This window comes from Anopheles coustani, chromosome 3 (assembly GCF_943734705.1).
Source record: "Anopheles coustani chromosome 3, idAnoCousDA_361_x.2, whole genome shotgun sequence".
Classification (NCBI taxonomy): Eukaryota; Metazoa; Arthropoda; class Insecta; order Diptera; family Culicidae; genus Anopheles; species Anopheles coustani.
The window spans coordinates 65774405-65795610 of record NC_071288.1 but is presented as its reverse complement, the minus strand read 5'-3'; the positions used below and the strand labels follow the sequence as shown (position 1 = coordinate 65795610).

The 21206-nt window shown below is 43.4% G+C and overlaps 1 protein-coding gene across 1 annotated transcript in view; it reads left to right on the top strand.

The window, feature by feature from the left end:
* The first annotated feature begins 3567 nt into the window (after positions 1-3567).
* LOC131271546 (protein yippee-like) overlaps positions 3568-21206 on the top strand; it is an 81730-nt gene continuing 64091 nt past the window's right edge. Inside the window, exon 1 of the mRNA XM_058273009.1 lies at positions 3568-3603. The gene's annotated coding sequence lies outside the window, so the exon portion shown is untranslated. The remainder of the gene's footprint in view (positions 3604-21206) is intronic.

The window sequence follows — 21206 nt, the reverse complement described above, 5'->3', positions numbered from 1 at the left end:
ATGATTATATACATGATTATTTTTTATCTTTTCTTTTATTTATTTTTGAATGAAAGAATCCTTAAAAGTACGCTGTAGTTTTTCAATATAGTAAACTAATTTCAACCAACTGACTGTCACTTAAGGATGTTAAAGTTAAAGTATCATCTAGTTGGTTAATTCATCTTTAAATTGGTTATTGTTTGCGGTATTGCCGAGTTTTAATCAGAATGTATCGAACCTATCATAAATTGTGTTATTTTTAGCAATTGTATTGATTCTTTTGACTGTGAGTTATCATTTTCAAATTATCAGCACAAATTTTGGTTTTCCTGAGTTCGAATTTGGGTTGCATCTGTTAAAATGCTATTTTATATCTTTGTAGTCCATCTAATCTTTCTTTCTTGCATTGCATTACATCAGACCTATTTAATATTCAAACATGTTTGATTTGTAAAGAAAGTTATCTGAAGTAAAACGGTGTTTTTACAACTCGTAACAAGTTTCCATTACATAAATGCAAACACAATTCTGATGAAGGTTCTATAACCTCCGATTCCATCTTATGCACTTTCAAATATATTTGAGAAAGTATCCTTTGTTTCCCATTGCTATCATTAGCAGTTTAACTATTGAATTTAATATGCAAATGGTCGTTAATAACTTGACTGCATGTGCCCAGACGATACCCCACCACACACACACACACATACACACCGCTCGCTCTGACGATTTGTTGGTAATTAATTTGCACAAACGATGCTCCAACCGATGGTCGGGTGGAGCAGAATGTCCTGTCCCTCAACCTCGCGGAGCAAGGACGAACAAGTTCGTTCCTTCTCGGTCTCGGTGGTCCGTCCGATGACACTCCGCGTTCGATTCGCGAACTGGTTGGCCGAAGTTGTTTGTTTATTTGCTCATCGTCTGTACATGCGGACCCGTGTGACCTGTGGGGATGAACCTTTCCGATGCAACCGCGCCATCAGCGTCAGGCCGCCGTCTCGCTGGATCGTTTAATTGAAACCAGTAGCAAACCCATCCGACTCCGTTTGGTCTTTATGGATCCTGCCGTCATCGTCATCGTGGACGCCGTTGTTTCCGGTTGCGAACCGCGAGTTTTGTCGGAACCATGGGAACAACACATACACGACGTTGAAGGATGCTCCGGGCTGCGAGGGTGTCGGAGGAGGGAACTAACGTGGGAGACAACGGTCAGAACGGGAGTTCATGACCTCGCCGGTTTCTTTTTCCCTCTTTGTGTCCCCTGGAGTGGAAAAGTGCAATTGCTCGATTGAAATGTTGCAGTGATAATCATCGCGCTGGCGTTGAAGTGTTGGTGGGGCGTTACCATTTCTTTGTCCACTCGGAACACCACCTCCTCGCCCGCCCCTTCAATCCCGCCCGATCGATGAGTCTGCGGACGAGACGCGAATGGATAAACAAATGCCATTTCGCGGTAGCGAAGAATCCATTAAACACCACCTTCAACTGATGCACTTCCGGTTCCGCTTTGGCGTTGAAAGTGCGAGAGTGGGCAGCTGGAAAATTCTCCCTAGCCGATGCCCTTTCCCCCGGGTGGCTAAGTGGATGAATTTATTTTTTTTTTTTTCACTCAAGCTCATGTCTCGGTGGGGATTTATTTTGCAATTTCCACCAATTCTGGATCCCTTGCGCGTCCCTTGCCCTAGATCCCTCTGCCACTCGCGCTTGTTTGTTCCACTTGATCACAATGATGCACGACCATTAATCATACTTTTCATTCAATTCCTCGCTGTGGCAGCTGCGACGATGGAGCGCGAGGAGATCACCACTTGCCAAGGATGCCACTGAACTGTCCGCTTCTCTGTTCACTTCGCTTGTTCCCGTAAAGTCCCTTCAGCCAGCCGATGGGAGGATATTTTATTTTGTTTTTGATTTTTTTCCTTTAATTTAAATATATCATAGACGTTGTCGACGGTATCATGCTGCATGTGCTTTGCGCGGTGAAGGACGTGTGTTGTGTTGGGAAGACGACGGTTTCCAGACTGAACAGATATTGAGGTTGGCTGAAATTTTTAAAAGATAAAAAATCGATAAATTTTATCGCACGAGGAAAAATCTCGCCACCTCCCATTTTTGAGAAACATGGATGATCCAAAACATAAATGTTTATATATGTCAAACGTAACCAAACACTACAAATTAAATAACAACGTTTTACATATAAAGCTCCTTTTTTACTACTTTACGGTTTGTATTTCTATGTTTTAGGATGTTTTTTTACATTTTGGTACTGCTAATTCATTCATGCATTGTTTTTATACCTTGCTAATACATGTTTTTGTACAAAGAAGGAGTAAATTGATTGTGCATAGATAAATGGTAAATCTTTCAAATTGAAAGTGTATAATTGATGGAATTAGTTTATTTGTAAATTTATAAAAATTTTAGGTAAAAATGGTTGGTTGAAATTAACAAAATTCATATAGTTTCATGTAGGTATACTAACCTAGGTAGTATTTTTATTTAAATAATATGAATTATTGCTCATGTGCCTAAGCCAAACTAAAGATAAAGTTTGATAAAACAAGAAAACTAACATTGAGATGAAAATGGAACATAAACACTACAGTAATATTTAAAACTCAATCTTTGGGAAGCTTTGCTTGTCCTTCGCAAACTATCGGTTATTAGTCGGACGGTAATAAAACTTTAAAACAAATTTTATCGACAAAGCTTGGCCCTGTTTGATTGTTTATTAACTCGTTCTGCACCTGTTCGATTCAACAACAATTTAACTTCTATAACAAGTTCATTCAATCAGTTACATAAAAAACATGCAAAAACCAGTTATCTATTTAGTAACTGTTTGGTCATTTACCTATCTCAACATATCTTTTGCGTTAGCTCCAAGCTTTTACACTCCATGTTTGTTGGTGTATTTTTCTGTTGGCTACCTCGTTGAGCTCGTCTCGATTTGTTTGAGTTTTAATGCGAAAAGTTGGTAGTTATGTTTTTGTTTTGCTTGTTGTGCGCTGGTAGGTCACTTCAGATTTTGCTTAGGTACATTTTTCCGCGCTAGACTCCCGCACGCGCCCCTCCCCACCGTGCCACACAGATTGACTTAATTTTTGTTTCCAATTCCAAAACCGTACAACCTTGTCAGGGGTGGGCAGCAGAGAAGGGTTCGCCCTCTTATCGTGCTTGTAGTGAATTCGGGGCAATTATGCTGATTCTTGAGCACGTTTTCCAATGACTGCTATTTTCCGCCTATCTGAGTGGGAGATGTTTCGTAGCAGTCTGAAATCTCTGTGATTAGGTAAAGATGATGTTATTGGGGGAAATTCTCTTCATTTGCTAAGTGCTCCTATTAAGAGAGCTTAATTAGCCAACTATACTGTAGGATAGGCCTTCAATAAAGTCAATGATCCATGAAGCGGAGATTTTCCAGTGAAGCGGATTCAACGATCGTCATGATTCAAGTGATGTTTGCTTGTATCTATTTTTCGTTTGATAGTTAGATTTGTACGGTTCTTTTACATGGTAAGATTGCTCATTTTCAAGAGATATAAATAATCCTTTTTATATTTTTCGTTTCAGTTAAATAACCACACATTGGTAAAATACTCCAACCCAGATTTCAAGGTAGGTTTAAAATTAATTATTTTGGTAAAAGTGCTCAAAGCCCATTCTTAAGAGATGATAACGGCAAGTTTTGCATCGTCAAAAGTTGGGGTTATTTCTTAGGGAACAACTACATTTTGGGCGAACCATTTTATCACAATTTGTCGACCGCTTGGTTAACATTTCATATCTTAAAAAATGTGCTCATAAATCTTTTGTATTCAATCACTTACATTTTCCTGTTGGAAGTCAACACGTCGATGTTTTGTAAAACGACGTTGCATTGAACTTTAAGATGCAGTTGCATCGTTGCACATTTCGTAGCATGCAACATAGTTCGCCACTCGGCACTACTGAGCGCTCGTTCGGCATTTCCCGACCTCGGTCGTATTGTTCGTCCTGGTTTGCAGCACTTTCAGTATTTGTGTCACCCGCCGACCATGGCCGTCAGTAACCCGTCATCGGCATCGCGATCATCAGTGTCAACGGTGGATGGCCTGCGCCGCCCATAGTATTGGTGAGAGCCAGGATATCCATCGCACGCCACAAAATGGGAACAAAGAACTTCGCCACCTCGGGACGCTTTTCTCGAGGTGAGAACGTTCGCTTCACCCCGGCCCGCCCCCATCAGTCTATATACGTGTTGCCTCTCTGTGGAGTTGCCATTTTGTGACTTCAGGACTTCTTTATCCCCGTGCACGGATCTCAACGTTTCGCTCGGTGTACATAAGAAGGATGCACTATTGCACTTCCACCGTCATCGTCAGCGGGTCGGAACAGTGCATCGGGATAGTGCCCTATTTAATTCAGCCACAGCTATGTATCATTCGGTGCGCTCCCGTTTATCCTTTCTCTTGGCCCGACCGGACAACTACGCACACTCCCGGGGAGCGGGTGAGCATCATCCGTCGCTTTGCGAGCGGTTCTGTTTGTTTGCAGGGATTTGTTTTCGTTGCACTTGCCTCCGGAAGGATACGGAACCGGACTGTGCTGAAGCCGCACACTTGCACACGTCGCAGAATTGGGTCAGATTTTTCCCTGAAAAGAGGTCAACTCCATGCTGCTGGGGCACCCTGGGGATCGGGTGTGCGGAAAAGTGGGCCACTCTTCGGTGCATCCGTTTTCCCGCTTCAATGATGCACTTCTCGTACATGCAGCGTGTGCTGCTGACGCCTCGTCGCCAGCGTGAAGTTGAACAGGAAGTTCAGAGTGGCGTCCGGACGGGCAAAGTCCTTGAAAACCATCGCACGACCGAAGCTGGGAGATTCCGAGCGCTTTTCTACTTCAACACAGAACGGGTTTAACGACGGAAGCTTCTTTATCTAGTTTAGTATGTGCAGCATGATCGCAAGTTTTTCGTTTCATTATTTCCCAGCTGTAATTCAAGATCCCCTACTTACAGTTTGTGACATTTTGACACAACGAAACTAGGAGGAGGAAAAACTTTTCCGAAATTCTTTTCAATTATTCACACAATGCTAATGCAGAAGCTCACAGAAAACTAAACTTTACGTGCTTAAAACGTCCCCAACCTTCCGAAACTCCTCTCCAAAACTAGCAAACTTATTTGGATCACTCTGGATGTTTCTTATTGCTCAGGTTTTCGTGGTAGTAAAATCGTTCAGTATGTGGTTTATACCATTTTTACTACCCAACAGAGCGATGCGAGGTAAGGCTGCTAATTGGCCTCTTGGTGCAAGGAAACATTCTTCCGCAAAAACGCTGGTCCTGTCGCGATGGTACGGGTACTCTGCTTCGTCGCTATAAATTTTATTGAAAGCACACTTTTTATTTCCGCGCAGTAAAAATCGATCCACCATTTTTAGGATGACACGGAGATAGTTTACTGCTTGGCGGTGTCTTGCGTTCCCTTCGGTGGTTGTAACGAACGGACGATGTGTTTCGCTCGTTCGTCTCGACCGAAGGAAGGAAGATAGGAAAAAGGAAAACCATACGGTTTTTGAAGGTCAGGACAAAACGGAACATTCGTACCGGATGCATATTTTTTATAGTTTATGATGCCAGAAAGGAGCAAAGATTAGCTTAAACTTACACGCTAAAAGAATTTGGGTCAAGTACGAACGAGATCGTACTTGCGACGCTTGTTAGTTTAGGATGCGAAACAAGCGAAACACGCGAGAATAGAAGAAAACGGCGATTACCGCTGTTGCGCGCCCATGAGCCCACCCAAGAAAGGCAAATAACAGATTTACATGTAAACTTTCGGTAACGACCGCGATCGTGGTCCTAAATAAACATAAAAAGGAAAGGACACGACGCGTCGGTACCGAGAGTCTAAGGCAATGCGTGGGATGAATAAACATTACGCAACGACCGACGCATGTGCGCATGCGTTGCGTAATCGTAGCGCAAGGAACGCACCCCGTTAGGACCCGCGCAACGACGCGAACGCAACGAAAGCGAGGATAGGATAAGACCGTAAAATTCAGGACTCGCGAGATAACGAACTAAGCTCAAAATTCTCGCATGTTAGAACGAGATCCTCCATCTCGCTTACGATCATTAGAGGATAAGAAGCGTTTTAGTATATAAGCGCTTGAAACTTTTAATAAATCAGTTATTTTTCAACCGACACTTGAGGACGAAGGAATTTTATTTCGACGTCCCAATAATCCGAAACTAGGCTCCTTACTCCCAACCTCCTTACGCTAGATCACTTCTCCGTTAGCGGCATGTCGCGCTGCGGACCGGTATCTTCGTAAGTTTCCCAAAGACTTAGAAAATTTTCGAAGGCTTCTCTCCGACGTCGGCCAGTCACGGCTCGGACGGAACTTCAAAATTTGACAAGTCCCCTTTCCCAATCGAACTTAGAAAAATTTCAAAGGTTTCTCTCCGACGTCGGCCAGTCACGGCTCGGACGGAACTTTGAAAATTCGACAAGTTCGATCCCTTCCATCGTCCAGAAGGTTAAGGAAAATCCGTTGGAATTCCTCTCCGTCAGCGGCGTGTCGCGCTGCGGACCGGGTTCCCGATTTGCCTTAACTTGAAGGTTTCGTCATCAAGCGTGGTTTTCTCCGGCGTCGGCCAGTCACGGCCCGGACGGAACCCGTTGATTCCGAAACCATCGGACAACCAAGTGTCTCGTTGGGGAATACTCGCGTGACAGACGACGACGCACTCGGTCGGGTTCACCTTTGCGCCCGGTCGGATAACCGCCTCGTTACAGTGGTCGTATAGTGCAATTTATTTTGTCGATATAAATTATCGTCCTATGTTTTTCTCCATTGCTGCATAATGATTATGATGTTTAACTTAATTAGCTGTCAATTGAGTGGATCGATTTGGTGGCGTCAGCTAACGTGTGCCGCCTAAAGATGCTCGATTAATCTCGAGAAAGTCGACCGTTCGACCAACGGCACCCCGGGTTGGTGTTATCGTGTTTTAGACAAAATCTGGTCCACCCTTAGATTGCCTTAGTCCTGTTCGAAGTCGTAGCCAGACGCTCAATTAGCCAGCAGCGTTTGGCAGACGTCGGTTGTGGAACCCCGGGTGAAACACGGGAGTGGATCGATACGCTGACTTTCTCGCACTTTAAATACAGCGACCTCGTCAGCTCGAAGGAGCATTGGTTCTGCACACGCGAGCCATTTCACCAGAAAGCTGTCGTCGTTGTCGTGGAGACGATGTCGGTGGAGGTGAGCGTGAGTGTACGATAGGTACGATGCAAACAAATTTGCATAATTAATCATAACTTCATTTTATCGAGCACCTTGATCTTGACTTGAAGGTGTGGGTAGGAAGTTCTCGAGCTGACACAAGAGTCGTCTGGACTATCGTGATCTAACCTGGGACCGGGGTGCAGATTCCATCCATTGCGTGCACAATGTAAGGTAACCTACATCTACTTCTGCGGTGTGATGGGCGCCTGTAGGAAACTGTGGATCTCCCGAAGAGTAGCCATCGGTAGTCAATATCTTAATCACTCTGTCCAATAGCTTGAGCCATGCATTGTGGGTCAATGGCGGGAGTCCCGGCAGAAACGTGATTGGCGTGCTTGTCGTGTGAGTGAATGAACAACGGCAACAATGATCAGGTTGCAGAGAAATAAAGAAAAAGGAACGTACAAAGTCGCAACCCCAACCCGCTTCTGGAACGGGGGGGTAGATCGTTTGTCAACTGGTCGGTAATTGCTACTCAGTGCAGTTCGAACGAAGGAGAAGAGCTTCGATGCAATGTAATTGTTGGTAGCAGCCAGCATGGCCGTGCGTGCAGTGGCTAACTGTGTCAGTGGGGTAAGGCGCCCAGGGAAACTCCTACGGACTCGCCAACGATGACTTCCTGCAATTTATCGCTCGGCTGCTCGCTATGTCTTAGGGGCACTAGCTCCATAATGCCATTATAGTGCTTTTCCAAAGACTCTGAAAAGGTATATAACAGCAGAATGTTTTAAATAACGAAACAAATTGTATACTTGAAGCATTTATATTGCAGAAGTGATCCAAGTTTATGGTGATCTACTCCAATTCTTTGGGTTATTGATGGATGTATATGATGCTTAAAGTTAAAGTTCGCACCATATGGCCTATGAGTTGTTCTCTTATAGCTCGTTGAGGAAATCTTGTAATCTATGGACACTTGCCGTAGTTGTTGATGGTAGTCTGGACATGCCCACGCATACTAGGCTGCACATTAACGTCCCCTATGGCCCTGAGATACGCTCCGAACTTCTTCCCGATAAAACTACTGGCCGTTCGCAAGAGATGACTGGATGATGGATTAGACCGGCCTTTCTGGATAAGCCCGAGCAAACTCGGTAGAGCGTGTGAGGAAAATAAATAGGAGTGAAATTATGCATAGCGGATGCTTGCGTTGGTGATGCAGTATGAAAAATAGATGTTGCATAATTGATCAATACAATGAGTATACGCACAGGGTGTTCTGCATCACACATCCTGGTTTTCTAGAAGAGATGAACTACTCATTATCAAATATGCGAATAAAAAATATATTACTAAGGACACAGCTGTTTGAGAGATATCCTCAAAATATCATTTTCACTCTTTCAATTATATACGACACAGATATAGGACTCAGATTTAGAAGTGAGCCAAACTACCAATATTGTTTTTCCATCAGAAATTTCAAGAGGTATATATTCACGATGCAATTGGAAAAGCAACACACCATACACATTAATAGTTTATTTAAATTGAACCCATTTTTCTTTACATTAAATATAAACGGCAAATGGAAAGCGAGGCAATGATTTTATTACATCTTCATTACCCATTCCCTTCCAACAACTGGCCCGACTGAGTGCATGTAGAGTTGCATTTATCGGTGCAGCAAACGCGCCTCCACGCGAAGAGGTCCGCTGATTGCAGGCAATGAATGTGTTAAATTTATGTGTACCTTTCAGTTTCTCCTCGAGCTCGACCGAGAACCGGGAGGACCATTCTGCCGAATCGCACACCAACCATAGCGTACACACCATAAATTCAATCGGCAAACAACTGAGGCCGAGCGTTGAATGCACACTCGGTGGAGTTTCCCGTATGGAAATGTCGAAAAGGCGTCGCCGAAGGATGGCGACGGTGCCTGATGTGCATCGTGGGCTGTTGTTTGAGCATGGGCATGGGAAAAAAGGGCGATCGCTTTCTAATTGCGCCATCGTCCCGACTGCTAAAGGCCACCGGAGAAATAGAGCTGCCCGCGTTGGTCTAGTGAGACAAATATTTGCCAGTCTCCACTCCCTGCTGTCTGAGTAATAGAAACCGGAAAATGGACCTACCGTACTTACGGAAGTATTCTAGCCGATCGGTTGCTGTTGGTTTTCACATAAATACGTGAGTGTATTGTCAATGCGCTGGAAGCATGTTGCATTACGAACAGGCTCTTAAAGTGCATTATTCATAGTGACCCAGGAAGACATGTTTGTCTCAGTATATTTTGTATTGTCGCTCAGAATTCAAATCAGATAGGTCTTAAATACTATTAAATACTAGTAAATATATAGAGATAGGTCTTAAATACTATTAGTTCTTTTAAAAACAACATTACTTCTGTAGTCTAAGATTCTCAGAACCATAAACATGAATGCCTAAGAGATTAATCGAAACTGGAGAGATTATAAATTGTGCTTCAAAATTTCCAACGTTTTCTCTAGAAAATCTTTCTGCTACTCTAAAATGCTTTTGAAATTTAACACCAGTGGTTTATATATCCTCGAGGCATGTGTTACCTATTCTTGCACTAGTTTCGTGCCAGAAACACTAAACTAACAACCGCTTCTGGCGATGCACCGTGCCGCACTTCTGCTGGTCCAGCTCGCCGTGATCCGAGCTGGTCATATTTTTCTCGAACGTGTATGCAAACGCGCGATGCAAATGTGTTAGCTGCCAGATGATGCACCGCTTCTTAGCGTTCCCCTATGCAATTGCGATGCAAAATTTGGCCGCAATGAGTGTTTTTGTGTTTACGATCACGTCGAAAAACTTCACCGAGGGCCACGGACGACATTCATTTGGTAAACTGTTTTGAATTTTTAAGATATTTTATTTCAACCAAGATTGTGACTGGGTAAACTCTAAGGACTTTGTGTAAACGTTGTGTTGTTCGCCCCGAAATCCCCATCCCAAGAGCCCTTGGTGAGCGGAGGGCGAGCAAAACAAACGTGACCCAGATTTTCCATTGCGCTGCAACCGACCGTTAGCTCTATTCTATTCGTGTTTGAAACGTCCGTAGCAGCGGGCTACCGGCGTGCACTAACAATGATAGTGAAAACTCAGCGAGTGGCGTCTTGGTGGTTTGGCTACTTTTACGAGGGGACGCTCCAATTTTTCCCATTTGTATCCCGGTCTAGAATGCTCATGTTTTTATTGTCCGCTGGAAACTTACGTGCTTACTTTTTACTGCGGCCCGAACAATTATCGTCGTTGTTAAGCTCCGGGAATCGGACGAGACGAAGGACGACGCGGGGTCTATTTTCTATTTCTTTTTAACGTATCTTGCCATTCGGATATGGAAAAACTACATTTCCTTATCTAAAGTATGTTAAACAATTTGTTTGATTATTCATACCAAACTTTCCCAATGGATTATGGTTCTCGGCCTTGACCGTGCAAACACGATGAGTGTTGAGTGTTCCTTCCTTGTACCAGATTCTTACAGATAGTAAGGTAAAAGGTGTAATAAGATATCCTCACTAGCATACATTTGAATAAATTTCATTGTTGAATCAAAATAACAATTAAACGTGAAGGTTTTAAATAGTACATTCCATATTACATTGCTTGAGTTTATGGAAGTATTTGGAAAGTTTCATACATTAAATAGGTCACACTGTTTGTTCGTTCCTGGGGATTTTAACTACTTTCATACGCTGGTCATCCAGCAACGAGTATTGTTTTCTTCCTTTAATTCGCTTTGATTTATTCTGATTTTAAAGTCTAATGTTCTGAATTTGCGTAATTTCTGAGGTTTGTTTTTGTTAACAAATAATTTTGAAGGTAAACTAGAGTTGGGTAATTCAGATTCAGATTCGTGGAAGACTCATGAAAGATTTATAAAAATTTATTAATGTTTTGAAAGATTCATCAATGTTTTAAGATTTTAATCCCGAAAGATTCATGAATCAATCTAATCGAATCTGGGTGAAAGGTTCATATGTATGAATCTCGTCTAAAGATTCATATGATATAAATCTCGTTTATACAAATAAGTAGTTCAATGTCTTTGTTTGTAGTTTCAGGTCGTCATTGGAAGATGAATCTTTCATCTATTATCATTTACTTAATACATCTAATAACCATACTACGCATGTTTTAATAGTCATTAAACAATCCCATGTTTTTAACGTTTGTCTTTCTGTTATGTTTGTTGAATTGGAAACAGGTATTTCGTATCCGCACTATCAGTTTCATCTTGTTGCTTTTCCCGACAATGCAACAAGCTTGTCCATTGGAAAACATGTCGGCCTTGCACGTGTCTCCCAGATAGAAGAAACAAACCGTTCATGGTAAACAAATTCTACCTACATCGCCCAAAGCATAAGGACTGCTTACAACGATGTGACGTGGTCGTTCGGTTGCAAAAAGTTTATATATTTCTCCATTACACAACAATGTTGCCATCGCTTGTGTTGGGCCTGCGAGTGTCTTCCCCTGCGATGTGATTATGTGGTCCTTGGAATTCAGTTGACGACGACCACCGATGTCGGCCACCCGTGGCGAAGATTACAATCGTCCGTTTTGCATTGTGGCGCGTTGCATTGCGTATAATTTCTGCATTACAAATCCCTTCGATCGCTCCCGGGTGCTGTTTTGTTTAACAAACTCCAGTCGCCAGCTACCGACTCGTCGACCGATAGGCGTCATGCTGCGCCTTTCGGGACGTACTGGTGGACGTCCGTATCGGTGGTTAGCATGTGCGCACATGCGTCCTTGGAATTATCCGTCGGAATTGATGGCGGACCGTTTCCCTGGCAAATTGAATTGAAGGATGTGTTGATTCCGAAGCAACTGGCAAATCTACGACGCTGAAATGGAGCACTGGTTACGGGGGGGATACCAAAGGATTAGCTTGGAATGTTGCGAAACAAACGGGACACTCAAAGTGGCGCCATCAGACGATCAAAAAGTCCGGAGAAAAGAATCACCAAGCAGAAAGCTAACAGAAAAAGGTGCCCCAAGTTTGAAATTGCCTCCAATAAAATCATTTCGATCCTGCCAGGCGGACAAAAAAAAGCCGCAAAACCAAATGCATATATGTAGGATGCTGAAGGAATGTGGCAGCAGTTTTCCAAAAAAAAAACCCCACGAAACCGCTTTCGAGCGCGGGTTCCGTTGAACCCCGGTGTCCGTTACCAAGCCACTGGCCGGAAAGTCGAACTGATTATTATGGCGAACTCTGTCACGTTTCACTTTGGCTCAAGAAACGGGCCCCAGTACCGCTCTCCCTCCGCCGCTTCAAAGTACCGCAAATTGGTTTAGTTTATTTTTTGTTGATGCTGCTTCTCGCCACATCCTTCCCGTCAGCTTTTGAACCGTGGAAAGTTGCGAAAAAGATGGGCGAAACAAAAAAAAAGAAATGCCAACCCGAACTGTTATTATTGGGTGGGAGATAACAAAAAATGGAAATGGAAAAAAAATCGCACCAAATGTCCGCCGAAATCTGTAGCGAGATCTCACTCTCTCCTTGGCGGTCCAGGGTAGTTGTTTTCGGGGGCACTAGCATGAAAGCGGATGGTTCGGGACCATCAATGCCATTACGGGTCCGACGGTTCAGGGCGGTAATAAAATAAATAATCGATTTAATTACCGACGCACGGAGGCGGCCGGAAGGTGCGTGTGGTAGAACACCCATGTTCGCAACGGGCTGACAAACAAAACGGAGCCAACTTAACGTCTCATAACGGCCCGGGGAGGTTCGAGTTGAGGTTCCTAGCCAAGCGAGAGTCCAACGGAAAATGGTGCCATTTAACGGGGCACGAAGTGCGCAAAATTGGTTCTGGAGTTGGTGGGCGTCTTTCTTGTAGACGTGCAGACAAAAGCGGAGAAGTTCAGGTGGGTGGTTTGAACGGTTCACACATGTGTTAACCGGCAAGTAGCACACTTCCTCACGTTTGGTTCCAGTTCCGGAGCGTGCAGCTCAACCTGTAAACGGAGAGGGAGGAACGGAAACTGATCTGCACAGAACTCAACCGAAACGCTGGCACCGAAGAAGGTGGGATTGTTGACTTCGCGGGTTTGGCGATACAATTCGGTGGGGTAATTATTATTACCATGAAATCTGGTTAAACCGAACCAACTTCTGTCAAACGATGTCTCCTGTCGCTAATCCGCGGGAAACACTGGCGTCGTTGTGTTTGATTCGACACACATTCGGTAAAACAGTCATTCTCCTGCTGATGCTGAGCAGCGGATGTCTTAAGTGAAACGGATTGAAGTTGAATGGGAAACGATTAGGAGGAAATGAAACCCATTTCTAGTGGGTTTCGATTTTTATATAGCAGGAAGTAACATGGTCAGAATTCGTCAAATCTGTGGGAATTTAGTTCATCGGATAATTAATCATTAAAGGTTTTTGAAACCTTGTAGGGTCCGCAAATCTTTGTTTTTTTAGTAAAAATAGGTTCACATTACATGACTATTAAAACGCAATCATAGATAGCACAAATATGAAGGTAGAATAGGATTTGTAATTTAAACAACCAAGGAATATGGAGTGGAACCATTCGGTATATACAAAATTGACGATCCCGGGCTTTCGCTGTCTACTTCTGGGACTTCAGACGATGGCCTTCAATAAACAGGCAGTGTTTATGGAAAAACAGATTTAAGGATCGATCGATGCCCCATATTTTCTAGAATAGGACAACTCAACGCACCCTAGAGGTAGCTTGATAATTCTGAATTTCTAACAATAGCCACCAAACATTCCAGATATGTTCTTATGACCACTATGTGCAGTACTTTCAATTGTGCTTCCTGCGCTTTTAATTATTTGGTGACGTTAATTCATAAAACACCATCTTTAGGGGAAAATTATATGTCCGTCCTGAAGAATTTTATGTGAGTTTTAATCGAATTTTATATTAATTTTACAATATTGTTCGAAACTTATTGGGAGCTTTTTCATAAGTTGAGTTATTTAACAAACAAGCATATACAATTATTTGGAAGCCATAAGCCGTCATTTCATACTAATTTGTTGCGTATGAAATTGCGTTACACAACATGCAATATTGTCCATGGAATTTCATATTTTCCTTGGGTTGGCTGAAAGTTCATGAAGCTATTCATACGCCCCGCACTCGTTGCAATACATTCTGGTTTATTTTATGGCAGCGAGCGATCAAACAAAGTTGACTTAACCTAGCTTTCACCAAGCAAGAAGTGTGTGCCTCTCCACCGAGCCACTGATTGATCCTCCGGCCATCTTCCCGATGGACGGCAGAAGTGTGCACTTGTGCATACGTGCTGTTTATTCTAACAAAACCTTCCCCCCTCCCCAACACCGGTGTCGGTATTTGTGTGGACGCGTGTGTTCCGTAATCCCGGGGCGCCTGCAACCGGGAGTGGAGGCACGCCGCGGTGCATCGATGTTTACATTGATTGTGCTGGAAAGTGCATTCCGCGAGGGAGGTCCCGCGAGGTCATTAGTGTACATGGGGATGTATTTCTCCGTCGGCGCGGAGTTGCCAGTGCATCGGTGCACCGAGAAAACCGATGGACTGCTTGACGCATGGAAAACCAACCATGGGCGGAATTGATTTTCTCGATGGATGGATGGATGAGCTTCGCCGTGTCATTTCTAGTGCCAGCGTTGCCCGATTCGCAGATGGAGCTATGGATTTATTTGCTTCCTCAATTAGTTTACAACGCACACCATTGATGTTACGCCCGGACGTGGATGACTCTACCGGAGAGAGGATACAGGTTACGCGCTTTGCTCGTTTTAGACGTGGACTTTTCAACGCGGAGACAACGTTCGCAATTATCCAGACAAGGAAATGCATTAAGCTCATTGGAATGGGGACGGCTTAGGTGATCCGCTCGGTCGAATGCATTACGGAAGTCATTTTCCCCGCCATCGACAGATGGATGCTAAAGCAGCGAAAGTATAAAAATATGTCGTCAGAGTATACCATCTTGTGAAAGGAAGTAAAAACACACTGCGAGTATCAATTTTCAGCCGAACGGTAGTACCTGTCGGCTGATTTTCCGTAGCTCTCTTCCACTGACGCCCGGACTGGGAGGATGTTGTCATCGTAACATTTTAATCAAATGGAACACCTCCACAATGGTTGCGATAAATGTGCAATATGTACACCATATGACGAAGACAAACGAGCACAGACCGTGATAGTGAAGATAAGGTAGGTTTTTTTTTTGTCATATCCTCGGTGGTTTGTGCGGAAACAAAGAAATATAATGCACTCAGTCTAGGAGGGATGAAGGGACGGATCAGGTGCCTCTATGCCACGTGGATGCAATTGCGTTTGAAAGATCCGTTGCAGTTTTTTGTGATTCTTGGGGGTACACACAAAGCTTGGTAGGGCTTGGAGGCATTGCGTGATGGAGTATGACCTCACGTATCAGGTGATCCGATTGAGAATGCAATTTCTGCTAGCATATTCCCCGAAGCGGCAGGCATACACAATAACTGCCATTATAGTTGATTCCTCTTCAATCCAAACACGGTTTTCATCCGAATGTATTGCTTCGAAGTTAGCGAGCTGATTTTTCTAGAAGATTTTGTGTCTTTCTGTAGCCTATACAACTGGTTTATGAGGCCTTTTTCTAATGACCCCAAGTATTATGGGGTTACGCTTGTTGTATCGTCTACTTCGGCAGTACTAGAAGTTAGTAACTAGAACCAGAACTCCAGAAGTTCGTGTTTGCCAATCCTGAAATCTTCTGCATTTTGATTACGAGTAGTGAGAACAACGTGTGTGTTCTTTTTGGGATCTTTCGCAAAATGAATGATTTTGTAATGTTTCATCAAATGCAGCAAAATCCAGCATGAAGTTTGCTTATCTATCTAAAGTGTGAAGTTGGTTTAATCTATGATTTAAAATTAGATTATTATTTCAAGTTTTTGTATGTGAGTTTCTAATATATTTTAATACTGAAGATTCTCTAAATGTGATTTGAAGATACTGTGATGTGATTTGATTTTCTACCTTGATCCAAACAGTGAACTGATTACGACGCAATACTATCATGCTTCATTCTTTTATAGTTGGACACAGAAAATACTTGGTTTAAAGTTTATTTATTTTTTTCCTCAGAATCAGCTAGGGATACTCAAGAGCATATCATTGCTGATTACAAAACAGAATACAAACTAACCTTAATCCAAAACAAACGACCTATTAAAGATCTGGGCACAAACAAAGTCGTTATAAAAATCCTCAATCGTGTAGTTGCGCCTCGGCTAGAGCCACCAGGAAGCAATACGCCGCACAAACAAAACAAGTCACTTTCTACGTCGTAGTCCAACGCTAGAACTGGCCTATGGTGGCTTTTGACTAGGTATGACACAAATAATTTACGAGTTTGTTTAAGATTAATCCATACGGCTCACTGTTTGAGTTGGGATTCGTCCACCGTCGCCGTGTTCTGAGCATGCCCAACGGTGCACGGTGCAGGAGAAAGAGTGTTAAAGCTACCATAACTCACCTCGGAATTAGTGACTACGAGTGGCCAGTGGAAAGGATGTGACATAGCTCCGGGCGCAATTGCATCATCGAGTGAGAGATGCTTAAATGAAAAACAACTGAATAATTGATCAGTGGTACTTAGTTAGGGTCGTTTAGGATTTTCTCGAAAACTAAGAGCTTAGGGTAAAAACTTCTCGGTCAACATGACGAATTCTATGATAATGAGGGATAGGGTATATGATGTCACGTCTAAATTGTTTCCTAAGTGTCATCACACCTAATTGCACATGCTACACTCATTGAATTAACATCTCTGTGTGCTCTTCTGACATTAGATGGCGATGAACCGGGGATTCCAGAGAGGTTACAAAGGGCCAATGAGCCGTAATTGTCACCAGGAAGTGACACACTTCGGCTGCAAACGTTAGGTGTATTCACTAAGTCAACACATACGACTTTATTGAGTAAACAGATACCAAACGAACTGTTAAGTCTTTCGAGTTTCTGAAGTTCAGTAAGCTGTAACTTTTTCATACAGTTTATCAGAATTTGATTTCCCTGCTTGTGTTTTTCATCAACCGAAACAACGTTTTTTGAACCACTTTTTGTTTCGTTTCACTTGAGAAACTCTGCCATCCAACGACCCGCCGCTTCAGTCAGTCCGTCTGGCGAGGCGATAGCAAGGTTGTTTATTTTCTGTGTAACTTTGCCGTGTAAGATAAGAACTTTCTGGAGCAGACCTGATATAAACAAACCGCAAGAGATCAAGACACTCTTGCTCGGCCGTATCTAATCTCTGGGGCCGATCGATACGGCGCTGTTGGTCACCCCGACCCACGGCATCAGTAAATGCGTATTAAAACGGTGTGGCCCTAGAGCGGGGGCTGTTCCTAAACAGCTGATGCAACTTGCGGAGGTTTGACAAGTGCAGAACGACGGCGATAAAAAGCGAAAAGCACCCTTAAGTTAAGGGTGGAGATATCGTTTCCATATGGCCATATGGTTTCCGTTTGTTTACGGAGGGTGAAGAGGGACTAGATGTTTGTCCCAGATGAAGGACGGGGAAGTACCACTGTGTTCTAACCACCTAACGCTCTCACCTTTATCAGACGGACACAGGGTAAACAAATATGGCTTCGATAAGCGCATCGCCGGCGCTAGAACGAACCATCATCTTGGATTGTTTGTGTAGTCTGCTTTCCCTGCCGGTCGATTACATCGAATTGCGCAACGCATCACTAACCGAGTGGAGGGTGAATTCGAACACGGAAACCCCAGCTGGGTGTGCCCAGCCCCAAGCGCATGGGAACTGATAAGGAAGTAGACAATGTGCGTTCGTAAAAATCACGATATTTTGACCCACTTGTAATGTGTCATGTTTGCCATTTAATTACTTTCTTGTCTGACTCCCGTGAAATGGAGAATCGAATTGACTTTATGAAAAAGTGTGTTTATTAGTAAGCAAACCTCTTTTCTTTTCAACTCTACTTGGGCTGGTTTTGTTTCTATAGAAATGATAAGCGCTTTTGACAAGATTTTTGATTCAATCAAGCAACGAAAATGTTTGGTTTATTTAGGTTTCTTTCTTGCTGAATCCAACGCCGCAACAAACTGCTCGTTGGGTGACTAACGATATGAAAATTACTTATTGTTACGGTATCTGCAAACTTCTGGGAAAATGAGATTGGTAATGTTCTTCTATCCAGTCAATTGAAATTGATTTGGGTCCATTAAGGAAGAAGCTGTCATCGGTATAAATTCTGTTGACAAGATAAGGCAGCAACAAGATGATTGTTCTAAGAGCTGGTGAGATAAGGAACATTTTTGAAAAAAGTTGTTTTGCAGTTTTAAGAAAATCATTCGATCTCAAATGTTTAAACGGAATTTAAGAACTTCTCATCATAACTTCAAGGAAAAACAAAGTAAGTGATTTATTGAAATACTCAAAGAAAATCGTAATGTAATCCTTGCGCCATTGCTTCCATTTTCTCTTCTTTATGTGCCCCTATTCTTTCTTGTCCCGGAAAACATTTCTTTAAAAAAAGATGTTCTCCATTCGAAGCGGGCCCTGCAGAACACTTCCTTATCTCGGTTGAAAATGTTTTATTCTTGTTCAACGCTATCAACCATCTTTTGGCAAACACTTTTCGCACTCTGTCTCTCTATCTCTCTCCCTTCTTCGTCTTTGTCATTCCGATTGGAGCCATTAATTTCTCTCGCACTTTTTGCAGAACGATAAACCAACCGCGATTCACTTCGTTAATGACCTTGCAATTGCGCGGTGCAGTGGCATTTCCATTCCAAAAATGCATCGCGCCGAGATGAGAATGGATTTTATTTGGCTTCTTTTTTATTTTTGCACTGCTTTTGTATTTATATGCTTCTTCGAGAAAAGTTGGATTCTTCCGTGATCATCCTAAGATTAAGGCTGCCACCCGAATGCACTTCCTCCTTTGTCCCGTGGGTGAGTGACAGTAATAAACGGACTCACGGGATCGGACTCGGTCCCGAATAAACGATTTTATGAATCGACGCTCCGGGTGGAAAATTCGTAACGCCCTCGAGCGTGGAAAACATCGGCCCACCTATTTATAGCGGTTCGCACTAAAACGGTTCACACTTTTATTGACTCTCTCGTTACGGGTGGGCAGCTTTAATGTGAAGGTCTTATCGCTTCCCGCTTGTTCTCCTTTCCCGCGGGCACGTTGCAAATTATCCCCGAACTTAGTTTGAATGCATGATTTTCCTCAATTTCCCGATGGGTGCGGTTGGTGAAGAATCGAATGCGTTTTCGTATGCTGTATAGCTCTGTATCTGCCAGAAGCAATAAAGTAGTCGATGCGGATGGATAAATGTGAGTATACCAAATACGGTTTGAATTTATTTTTCGCAACTCTCATATACGGTTTCATGTCTTTACTGTATTTATATTTGTTGCAACTGTTGTTAATTGTTGTTAAAAACTGAAGAATGATGTAATATACTGTTTTTCAAACTAATTATCTCTATTGGATGGATACAACGTATTAACAGTTGTTTCGTGGTGGTTACGATACCATTACTGTCTTAAATGAATTGCTAGCTTGTGAGACACCATGCAGGGATGCCGTTATCATTGTTGGCAGCACTACAGCATTTTTATCCAAACACACATGTCCTTAATATGACAAGCGGTTTGTGTCCGCATATGGACAATGTTCATTGCCCCAGTTTTCTGCCTTTTCATCTCGGCATTCTGCTTCGAGATGCTTCGCTTTGTTGTTGCTTTGTCTCTGTGTGCTATCTTCCCGCCAGAAGACATTTCCCGTCCGCCGTGGCGATCAAGGTCTACAAACGTACCGCACGCTGGAGCCACTGTTCTCGTTCGCGATGGCCTCAATTCTTCTCCCAGGCCCTGGCCAGTACCTGCTCCTGTCCCGTGTGTGGACACCGTACTGATAGCTGTTCGCGTCCCCGCTGCACTTTGCCGATAATGAGTGGAATAAAGTGATGGCGCTGGACACAACAACGCAAAAAAGGGCAGCAGCAACGCCACGGGAAGAAGGAAGCATCAACGAGGGAAAATAAATGTGCGATAATACGTCCATCTTTGCATGGGCCATGGATGCATGCAACGGGAGCAGCACCTTTCGCCAATCGCATCGATGCACCTTTTTTATATACTCTTCCCATCTCCCTTCACTCGTTTGGCCCGCAAACATTCTCGCGCTCGCAAATTCTTGTGCAAATGCACTTGAACCACCGTGCACCACTTTCGTTTGGGCGTGTGTGTTGGTGTTTTATAAAATATTACACCATCGCCCTGTGGGGAGGCCGACTGGTTTGGTCGGTCGCCAGCGTCATCGGCCGTGCACTTGACTTTCTTTCGGCCCCGTTGAGAGACACCCCGGAAGATTAAGTAAGTCGCCCAACGTTCGGCGCGCAACGGACGCCACGTGATCAAGTCACAATTTACCGAGCAGCTCGGTTTGGCATAAAATACGGAACTGCTTTTAGTATTTGGCTCTGCATTCTAAGAATGACGTGCAGAAAGAAATGTTTTACGAGAAGATATAGTTTTGCAAGATTATTTAACTTATTTAAAAAGTGGCCAAGTTATGTCTATGTATGTAACCTCGGTTTATTTGTCAATTCTGGAGTGATTTATCAATCCGTAACTTTTATTTAGTTCATTACACCCACCCATTACACCTCCTAGCGCACAGATCGCAGCTCCAAATAATTACAATCAATTTGTTTTCCCCCGTGAAAGACTCACATACCCGTTTACCACCGCGGGCAGTTCTCTGCAGGGGTTAATCGGGAAAACATGCGCTTGTTCCCAGCAGCGCGCATACTACACTCTCCCATCATCGTAATCATCATCGACACTTACACTTGTGGAGCGCATACGATGGCCTCAGCATAAAAAGGGTTGCTTTGCACCACCAGAAGCACGTTGTTTTCTCCCATCGTACGTTCGAATGCACCATACACACATATACACAAAAGCCCAGCA